Source organism: Carica papaya, chromosome 2 (genome assembly GCF_054855325.1).
Source record: "Carica papaya isolate Zhongbai chromosome 2, ASM5485532v1, whole genome shotgun sequence".
Lineage (NCBI taxonomy): Eukaryota > Viridiplantae > Streptophyta > Magnoliopsida > Brassicales > Caricaceae > Carica > Carica papaya.
In genome coordinates this window covers 11,361,576-11,370,076 of record NC_142310.1, presented here as the reverse complement: position 1 = coordinate 11,370,076, position 8,501 = coordinate 11,361,576, and the positions used below count along the sequence as shown (strand labels likewise).

Below are 8,501 nucleotides of genomic sequence, written 5' to 3'. Positions count from 1 at the left end.
CATTGTCATGCTACTTCTCTCTTTCATATTGTCATGAATCAACTTAGCTGCAGCATGAATCAAACTGAAAATAAGTAAAAAAAATAAGGGACAATTGTTCAAATCAAGCTCTTTTTATTTTTTTTATAAACATAATATAATAATGTTTGTATTTTATAAAAACAATTAATAATTAACATATTATCTTTAGTACAATGGATAAGATATAGCAAGAAACACATGAGACTTTTTAGCATTTTACATCCTATAATAAGATATAGATACGAAAATAATAAAACATCATATTTCATAAGGTGAATATTGTTATTAGTTCATAGGAGATAGACAAAGAGTAATCACATAAATGGTGGCTTAAAAGGCATAAATTCTAACTAGAATATTTCAATATCCTAGATCACATAAATGGTGTTACTGTCAATCAAGTTCTCTGTGGCACGATAAGAGTCATTTAATATTTAAAATATCATCTCAAATGTGTGATCTGCCACGCAATGTACACATGGCACGATTGTGCTCAACCAATGCATTTCTGCGTGATTCTCTACTTGTCCCTCAGCTGAGGTGTTGGGCCTTTTCAAAATTTACAATTTTATCTCATTTTTTAAAAAATTCTATTCATTTGAATCTTTTTTAAATTATAGATTTTTTTCTAATTTTCTAAATCTTATTCAACTTAATCCTTATGATATTTTCTGTGGTTTTTATTTTTATTTTTTATTTATTTATTTTTTTTTAACATTCGATTTCTGTAATTTTTTCTTATTACAGTTTATGGTAAAATTATTTAGTAATTTATTTTCTATTAACTTTTTGTACGTAAAATATACTTTTCTTTGATTAAACAATTACGGAGATTGGTTAGTATATCCTAACCAGAATTCAGTGTTGATTTCTGGTAACGTTCCAAGCTTCCTCACTCTCAGTTTTGGAATTTTTATCCAACATGCAACATCATATCTTCTCTTCCGAGAAGAAAGCGCTATCATACGCATAGAACCTGATTAATTGCACAGTGTTATGCTAAAATTTATAAGTCAACGTCACATCGCTTATACGGAGTTACCAGTCATGAAGTTCACAAAAATCTTTAAATTACATTACTACAATATATCTACATCTACTTTACAACAAAACTTTTTAAATCACTAAAAGTTTCTAAAGTCTTCCTTTAATATTGAATTTGTTTATGATCTGAACTAATTTGTACTGGAAGAGGGTATGAATTAGGGTAAACTTCACAAAATTAGTAAAAATAAGGCACTGTGCAAACAGAGATATGCAAACAAAGAATCATATAGATTTGATAAAACAAATGCATATTTTATTTTAAAGAAAATCTAATTAATTATACTCATCATCATTGTCGCAAAATATAACCTAAGAAAACAATCAAGGGTCTCATCCTTTTCATTACCCATTTTAAACATATTCATATTTAGATATTGTACGCAAATTCATAAATATCATCATATCATATCGGATTCATATTTAGATAATTCTATTCAATTCACAAAAACCATCAAACAACAACATACTCGTATTCAGACAATTTTTATTCCCAATAATAAGTGCTATCAGATCATATTTGTATCCAAGTATAATGCACATATCAAATCAATTACCTTTTTTTTTTACTAAAGAATTAAATTTTAGTTACTTTTATATTTCATCATGCGATACTCTTTTTTTTACCAATATCATTATTAGTCCATAGGGATTCTCTCTATATGTGAATACACGAAATATTTCATAACAAATCATATTCATTAACAATCATCAGCCATCTCCATACTCCATCTGGCATGAGTGGCACAATCATCGATCGTCCTCACATCTCGTCCGGTATGAGAGCCACAATCATCAGTCATCCTAATATCTCGTCCGGTATGAGTGCCACAATCGTCGGCTACTCCCATTACCTCGTCCGCTATGGGCACCACTAAATTCTTTCCTAGCCCCCGTCCGACATTGAACTTTCCAATTAAGTTCACCACATATATCATTATTACACACGCACCCTCTTCTTCTGACACCTGTTAAATGGATTTTTTTTGTCATTTAAAGGTTTTATTCTACTGCTTTGTCAATCAAATACATCACTCTAACATACATGCACAACCTAGATACTAACATATTCAAGCTCATAACAAGTATACATGTTTTGTATATCAAATACGCTCATAAAATCTATTAAACAAACAGTCAGCACGCATATATGTATACCTAACCTACACAATTTCCATCATATTAAGCATTCACCCAACATATTATATAAATAACAAGACAAACGCAATCTATATCTACACATATTACTTATATATATTTATGTTAGTACCGTTATATTTAACCATAAACTTATCTTAATTACGCATATATATATTTTTTCTCACAATGCACATATTACATATAATTTCAATTCAACACACAAATTACTGTAATTATATTAATCATACAATGCATATATTACATATGATTACAATTCAACACACACAAACTACTGCGATTATATTAATCATAATTCTACAGTACCTGTAAATATATCAAACGCAAACACAAAACATATATTCACTTATATAACTACATATATACAATTTCTTGAAATACCTATGTACATTAAACACACACAGCTTATATCCATACAAAATACATATATATATTTATACCTTAAATCTACATATATGCAACTTTTACACTAGCATACACACATTATTTTATAGGTGCACACATGTAGGTTCAGTGTATATGCATATTTACCCTCATACAATCACACATAAACTTATCTATTTACATTTTCGCATAGCTTCATACCTACTTAGATATATATATAAACACAGAAAATTTATTTAACATATACTGGTAGCTTACTTATGCATACATATGTTTAATTTTACCTAATAAAATAATATAACATACTCACCCTCAAACATCTATATATACATAGTACATGAATACACACACAATCCTTCCTGCATTTGTATACCTATAAATTGATATATATATACACACACATGTATACAAAGAGTATTAAAAATATTTAACAATCTCATAGTAGACCTAGCAGCTTCCATATATATACCATAAAAACACATAAAACAACATATTATATACATATAATTTTCACACTAGGATCAGTCTGCACATAATCATAGAATCACACACATTCCATTCAACATACATATGTTGGTTTATGAAATTGTCTATTAAAATAATACCTGAAAATCAATTATTAGATTTTAAACAATTATTTTAGGTCAATAAACTATTTTAGGAAAAATTATGAGATCCTCAAATAAAAACTAATTCAACTCTTACATAAAGCTTGATAAGAAAATGTGTCGGAATCCTTACTAGGTTATGGTATATGGTTCTCTCTTGGACATGCAGTCCTCATCGCTGGAGTCACCATGTGCTAGCACATGCACCACTGCATTTTGGTTGAAATTCGCCACGGGATTGCAACATGTTCAATTGCAGAGTAAATCTCGCAAAGCCACCAAGCTTCCATAGCATGCAGAGACTTCTTCTACCGTGCACATATTTGGGAAAACCCGCACACATCCATCGTTGTTGTGCATACCAGGCTGTCGTGCCTTCTTCCTTGCGAAGATTTGGTCACACAAGGAACAGATCCGCTCTGGTTCGGCCATTGTAACCTCTCTGCTTTGCTAGACCATTGCACTCCGCGCTAGTCTTCTTCTTTTTATTCTTATTTTTCTTCTTTCTCTATTGCATCCCTCTTTTTCTCTCTTTCTCTCTCCCCAATGTTTTTTCTTTTTCTTAGCTATCGAATCTCTCTCTCTCTCTATCCCTTTTCTCCCGTTCTCAGCTGCCTCTCTCCCTTTGTGGCAGAAGGTCTTTGTCCTGACCTCCCATCGTGTCATCCCTCTCTCTCCTGGCTCTTCCCTTACGGCTAGGGTTCATGGATGCTACACTTCAAGTGTATAGAACAATCAATAAAATCTAACCTAGAAAGAAAATAGAAAAGAAATGAGGAAGAATTGGCTCGTTCTTATTAGTTTTCCCCTTCTAGCATAGTGGCTTAACCTTATTCCTCTCATTCTCCAATGTATTCCCTTCCCTCTTTTTTTTTTCTCTTCTGTCGGTTAGGGTTTGAGGTTGACATAAAAGAGGTATAAATACCTACCCTTAAAGAGTTTTGGTCGTTCGATTGAATTCTCTGTGGCGTAATGAGGATTGTTCAATATTTAAAATTTCCTCTAAGCCAATCGCACTCACTCAATCGATTGAGTTCTCCACACATTGCTCACTAATTTGTTATGTTGGACACCTCAGCTGTTGAGATGTTGAGCAATTTAAAAATTTACTATTTTTTCTCATTTCTTAAAAATTTTATTCATTTGATTTCTTTTTAAATTACAAAATTTTCTTCAAGATTTTAAATCTGTTTTCACTTGATCCCTGCAATATTTTCTTTAGTTTTATTTTTATTATATTTATATTTATTTATTTATTCTTGACATTTAATTTTTTATATTTTCTCTTACTACAACCTATTGTAAAATTATTTAGCAATTTATTTTCTATTAACTTCTTGCACGAAAAGTACATTTTTCTCTGATTAAACAATCACGAAGATTAGTTAATATATATTTACCAAAATTAGTATGGATTTCTAGTTACGATCCAAGTTTCCTCACTCTAAGTTTTGGGATTTTCATAATGCAGGTGCATAGAAGAGTCAATAAAATCTAATATGTAATGAAAATTGAAGAAAAACGGGGAAGAATCGCCAGTTCTTACTGGTTTTTTTCCTTATGACGCAACGGTTCAGCCCTATTCAACTCCTTCTTCGACATATTCCCTCTCCTCTTTTTTTTTCTCTTCTTTCGGTTAGGGTTTGGGGCTAATAGAAGAGAGATATAAATACCCGCTCTAAAAGACTTTTGGTTGCACTCTCCCAACGCATTTTTTGCGTAGTTCTTCACGCATCGCTCGCTAATTCATTATGTTGGACACCTTAGCTGTTGGGGTGTTGAACATTTTCAAAATTTACAGTTTTATCTTATTTCTTGAAAATATTATTCATTTTCGTTCTTTTTATAATACAGATTTTTCTCTAAATTTCTAAATCTTTTACAACTTGATCTATGTGATATTTCATTTTGTTTTATTTTTATTATTTATATATTTATTTATTTTTTCTTAAAATTTGATTTTTGACATTCTTTCTTACTACAGCTTATTGTAAAATTATTTAATAATTTATTTTATATTAAGTTCTTATACAAAAAATATATTTTTCTTTAATTAAACAATTACAAATATCAATTAATAAATCTTTACTGGAATCGGTGTGGATTTTCGATAACGATCCAAACTTTCTCACTCTCAGTTTTGGGATTTTCATTGTACAGTTTCATAAAACAATCAATAAAATCTAATCTAGAAAGAAAATGGAAGAGAAATGGGGAAGAATTGACTCGTTCTTAACACTTTTGTCTTTTATCGCTGCAGTTCTGACCTGCTCCTCTCATTCTCCGGTGTATTCCTTCACCTCTCTTTTTTTTTCTCTTTTATCGATCACGGTATAGGGCCAACAGAAGATGTGTATAAATATCCATCCTTAAAGATTTTAGTCGGTCGATCGAGTTCTTAGTAGCGTGATGAGGGCCGTTTGATATTTAAAATTTTCTCTCAATCATGTGATCTGCCATCGATATACGTGTGGCACGATCGCACTCACCCAACACATTTCTTTGTGGTTCTCCATGCGTCGCTCACTGATTGGCTATGCTAGACATCTCAGCTTCTGAGGTGTTTGACATTTTTACAATTTACAATTTTACCATATTTTTTAAAAATCCCATTCATTTGAGTTCTTTTTAAATTATAGATTTTTCTTAATTTTTTAATTTTTTTTAATTTGATCCTTGTGATATTTTCTTTGGTTTTATTTTTATCATATACATATATTTATTTATTCATTTTTCTTGACATTATATTTTTATTATTTATTTTTCTTAACATTAGATTTTTAGCATTCTTTCTTACTATAGTTTACTGGAAAATTATTTAGTAATTTATTTTGAAGCGCCCTGGAAATTAAAAGAAAACGTATATATATAAATTCTAAGTGCGGAAGCAAAATAAAATATTATGATTAACATCCTCTACACAATAACACATATGAAAGAATAAGCTAATTAAAGTAAATACTAAAAATGAATACTATAAGGAAAACTATAAAAGCTTTAGCCATCTACTCGCCGTCTTCTTGCGGAACGGGCTCGGAAACCAAGTCCTCCTGATCTGAAATAGTTAAGTAAGGAATGAGCTACACTAGCCCAGTAAAGATGTCACACTATCTCACTGTCACAAAGATAAAGGTTGGTAGAAAACAAAAACGACTAATGGAGCATAATTAATAACAAATTCATTTATCAATATGAAAACCCTTTACCGTCCACTTACCTCGGCGAGATTCGTAAAACAACTTATGAAAGCAATAACATTATAATATCATGAAATCAAACGCACTCTGTAACATAACACATATCATACTTTTAATATTTTAATCATCAGACAACAAATTTTCTCTTTTATCAACCTACCAGTATCCATAGGGATCCATAGGGGTCTCCACTACACGTGAACCATTCACTTTAACAATTTAATTTCAGGGCCGTCCCCATACCCCATCCGATATGAGGGTGAAGCAGGCCGTCCCCATACTCCGTCCGGTATGAGCGCCAAAATATTTAAAGTCTCCATACCCCGTCCGGTATGAAAGACAACATTCCCGGTAAGGTTCCTTATGGACCTAGTCTGTCCACCATCTCTCAAGATATCTGGTGAAGCTGTCAATTTATCCATTTATTAATTCACATACCTTTTCTATTTTTTTCTTAGTTTTCTGTTTCTCACATAATCATGAATATTTAAACCACTAACGAGCATCCAACAATGCAGGCATATCATCGGATTCACAAGATCAAGCCATAATGAAGTAAACAGTGATTCATGCATTCAAAATCATAAAATAAATAGATCAGATATCATAATGCATTTAAAACTGTAAAATAACTCAACCAGCAACTGACCGAAAATATATCAGATTCAGACTCCATTAGCAACCGTAATTAATTATACATATCTATTAACTCATAAAGTACCATTTTATCATTTATTAAACTTTAATGTCGTGATAGAATATAGGGTGAGAGATCTTTACTTGATTTGAAGTCTAAAATCGATTTTTCACTGTGCCCACGGGCAATCCCTAGATTCCCTGAATTTTTCTCTGGGAAATGAAACACACTTTCGTACCTGCACATGTCCCCACAAAACTCCAAATCAGACCCCAGGCCTCATCAACCAACTTCAAAATTCTGGCGATCCGCCTCGGGTTGGCTGTGTTCGGCCGAATTCAGCCAATTAGCACCAGTTCCTGCAAGAAAACACACGTAAGGCCCTCGGTGGGCCAAAAAATACAGCAAATCGAGATTTACCGGCGACGAAGCTCTCGGGTGCGGCGGCTCCTCCGGCGCGAGTCACGATTTGGCATTTTATTCCGGTCAACCTGTAGAGGAAAGGACGGTGGACATAGTAATGTAAAAATTACATCGAACGGGAATCGAGAAGAGTCTCATCGGAGGCAAAAATCAAGGAAACCTGCGGCGGCGCCGCTAAGTTTTGGTGGTGTTTTCCGACCAATTGGCCGATGGTTAGACTCCGTTTTAGCCACATATGGGTTCAACATCGAAATTCGAGCCAATGAGAGAAATTTTACCTCGTTTGGCGGCCGAAAAGTGCTCCGGTGCGGCGGAGGGTGGCGGCGGTCGGTTCCTCCAGTGGCTGGGCTGTCTTCTTCGGTGAGGGCTCTGGCGGCTAGGGTTTGGGATTGGGTGTGGATGAGATTATTTATAACATTTTCTTTTAATCTGAGCTGTTCATCATGATTTAATCTGGACCGTCCGATTGCAATTAAATTGAAAATGAATTTAGGTCATCCATCGCGATGCGATTTGAGCCGTCCGTGCGTGATTCAATTTGGGCCGTTCGCCCGCGTGTAATCTGGGCATTCCGCACGTGCGTTTGATCTGGGCCATTCATGCGCGCGGGAACGGATCTCAGTCTTCCGATTGCACGCATGCGGATCGCCCATATGGCTCCGTTCCGCGTGGCCTCCCGCGTCAGCATCTCTGCCACGAGGCGTGTCCTGCTTGGCCAGGACTGCTGACCGGGCTGTTGACGTGGCTGCTGACGTGGTGAAATTTTTTTAAATTGTGTTTTAACCCCCGGTTTCTGATTTTCTTTTTAATAACATCCAAGAATCTGAATTTTCACCCCTTTTATCCAAAATTATTTTCAATTAAACTCCAAAAATAATTTTACCTATTTTTATCATTATTATTATTTTTATTTCTATTTAATTAAATTAAAATAAATTAAAACCATACATTATTACTTAAATAATCATTTATTACATTTAAAGTTTACAAAAATTAAAAATAAAATTAAAAATAATATTCATAAAAATA

At 33.1% G+C, this 8,501-nt stretch overlaps 1 long non-coding RNA gene across 1 annotated transcript; it reads right to left on the bottom strand.

Annotated features, from left to right (window-relative positions):
* Nucleotides 1-1,538: 1,538 nt before the first annotated feature.
* LOC110815578 (uncharacterized) lies at nt 1,539-3,660 on the bottom strand. Its single transcript, XR_002539859.2, has 2 exons — nt 3,349-3,660; nt 1,539-2,033 (listed from the first exon to the last, which is right to left on the bottom strand). It is a non-coding gene; the product is annotated as an uncharacterized LOC110815578 (long non-coding RNA).
* Between the last annotated feature and the right edge of the window lie 4,841 nt (nt 3,661-8,501).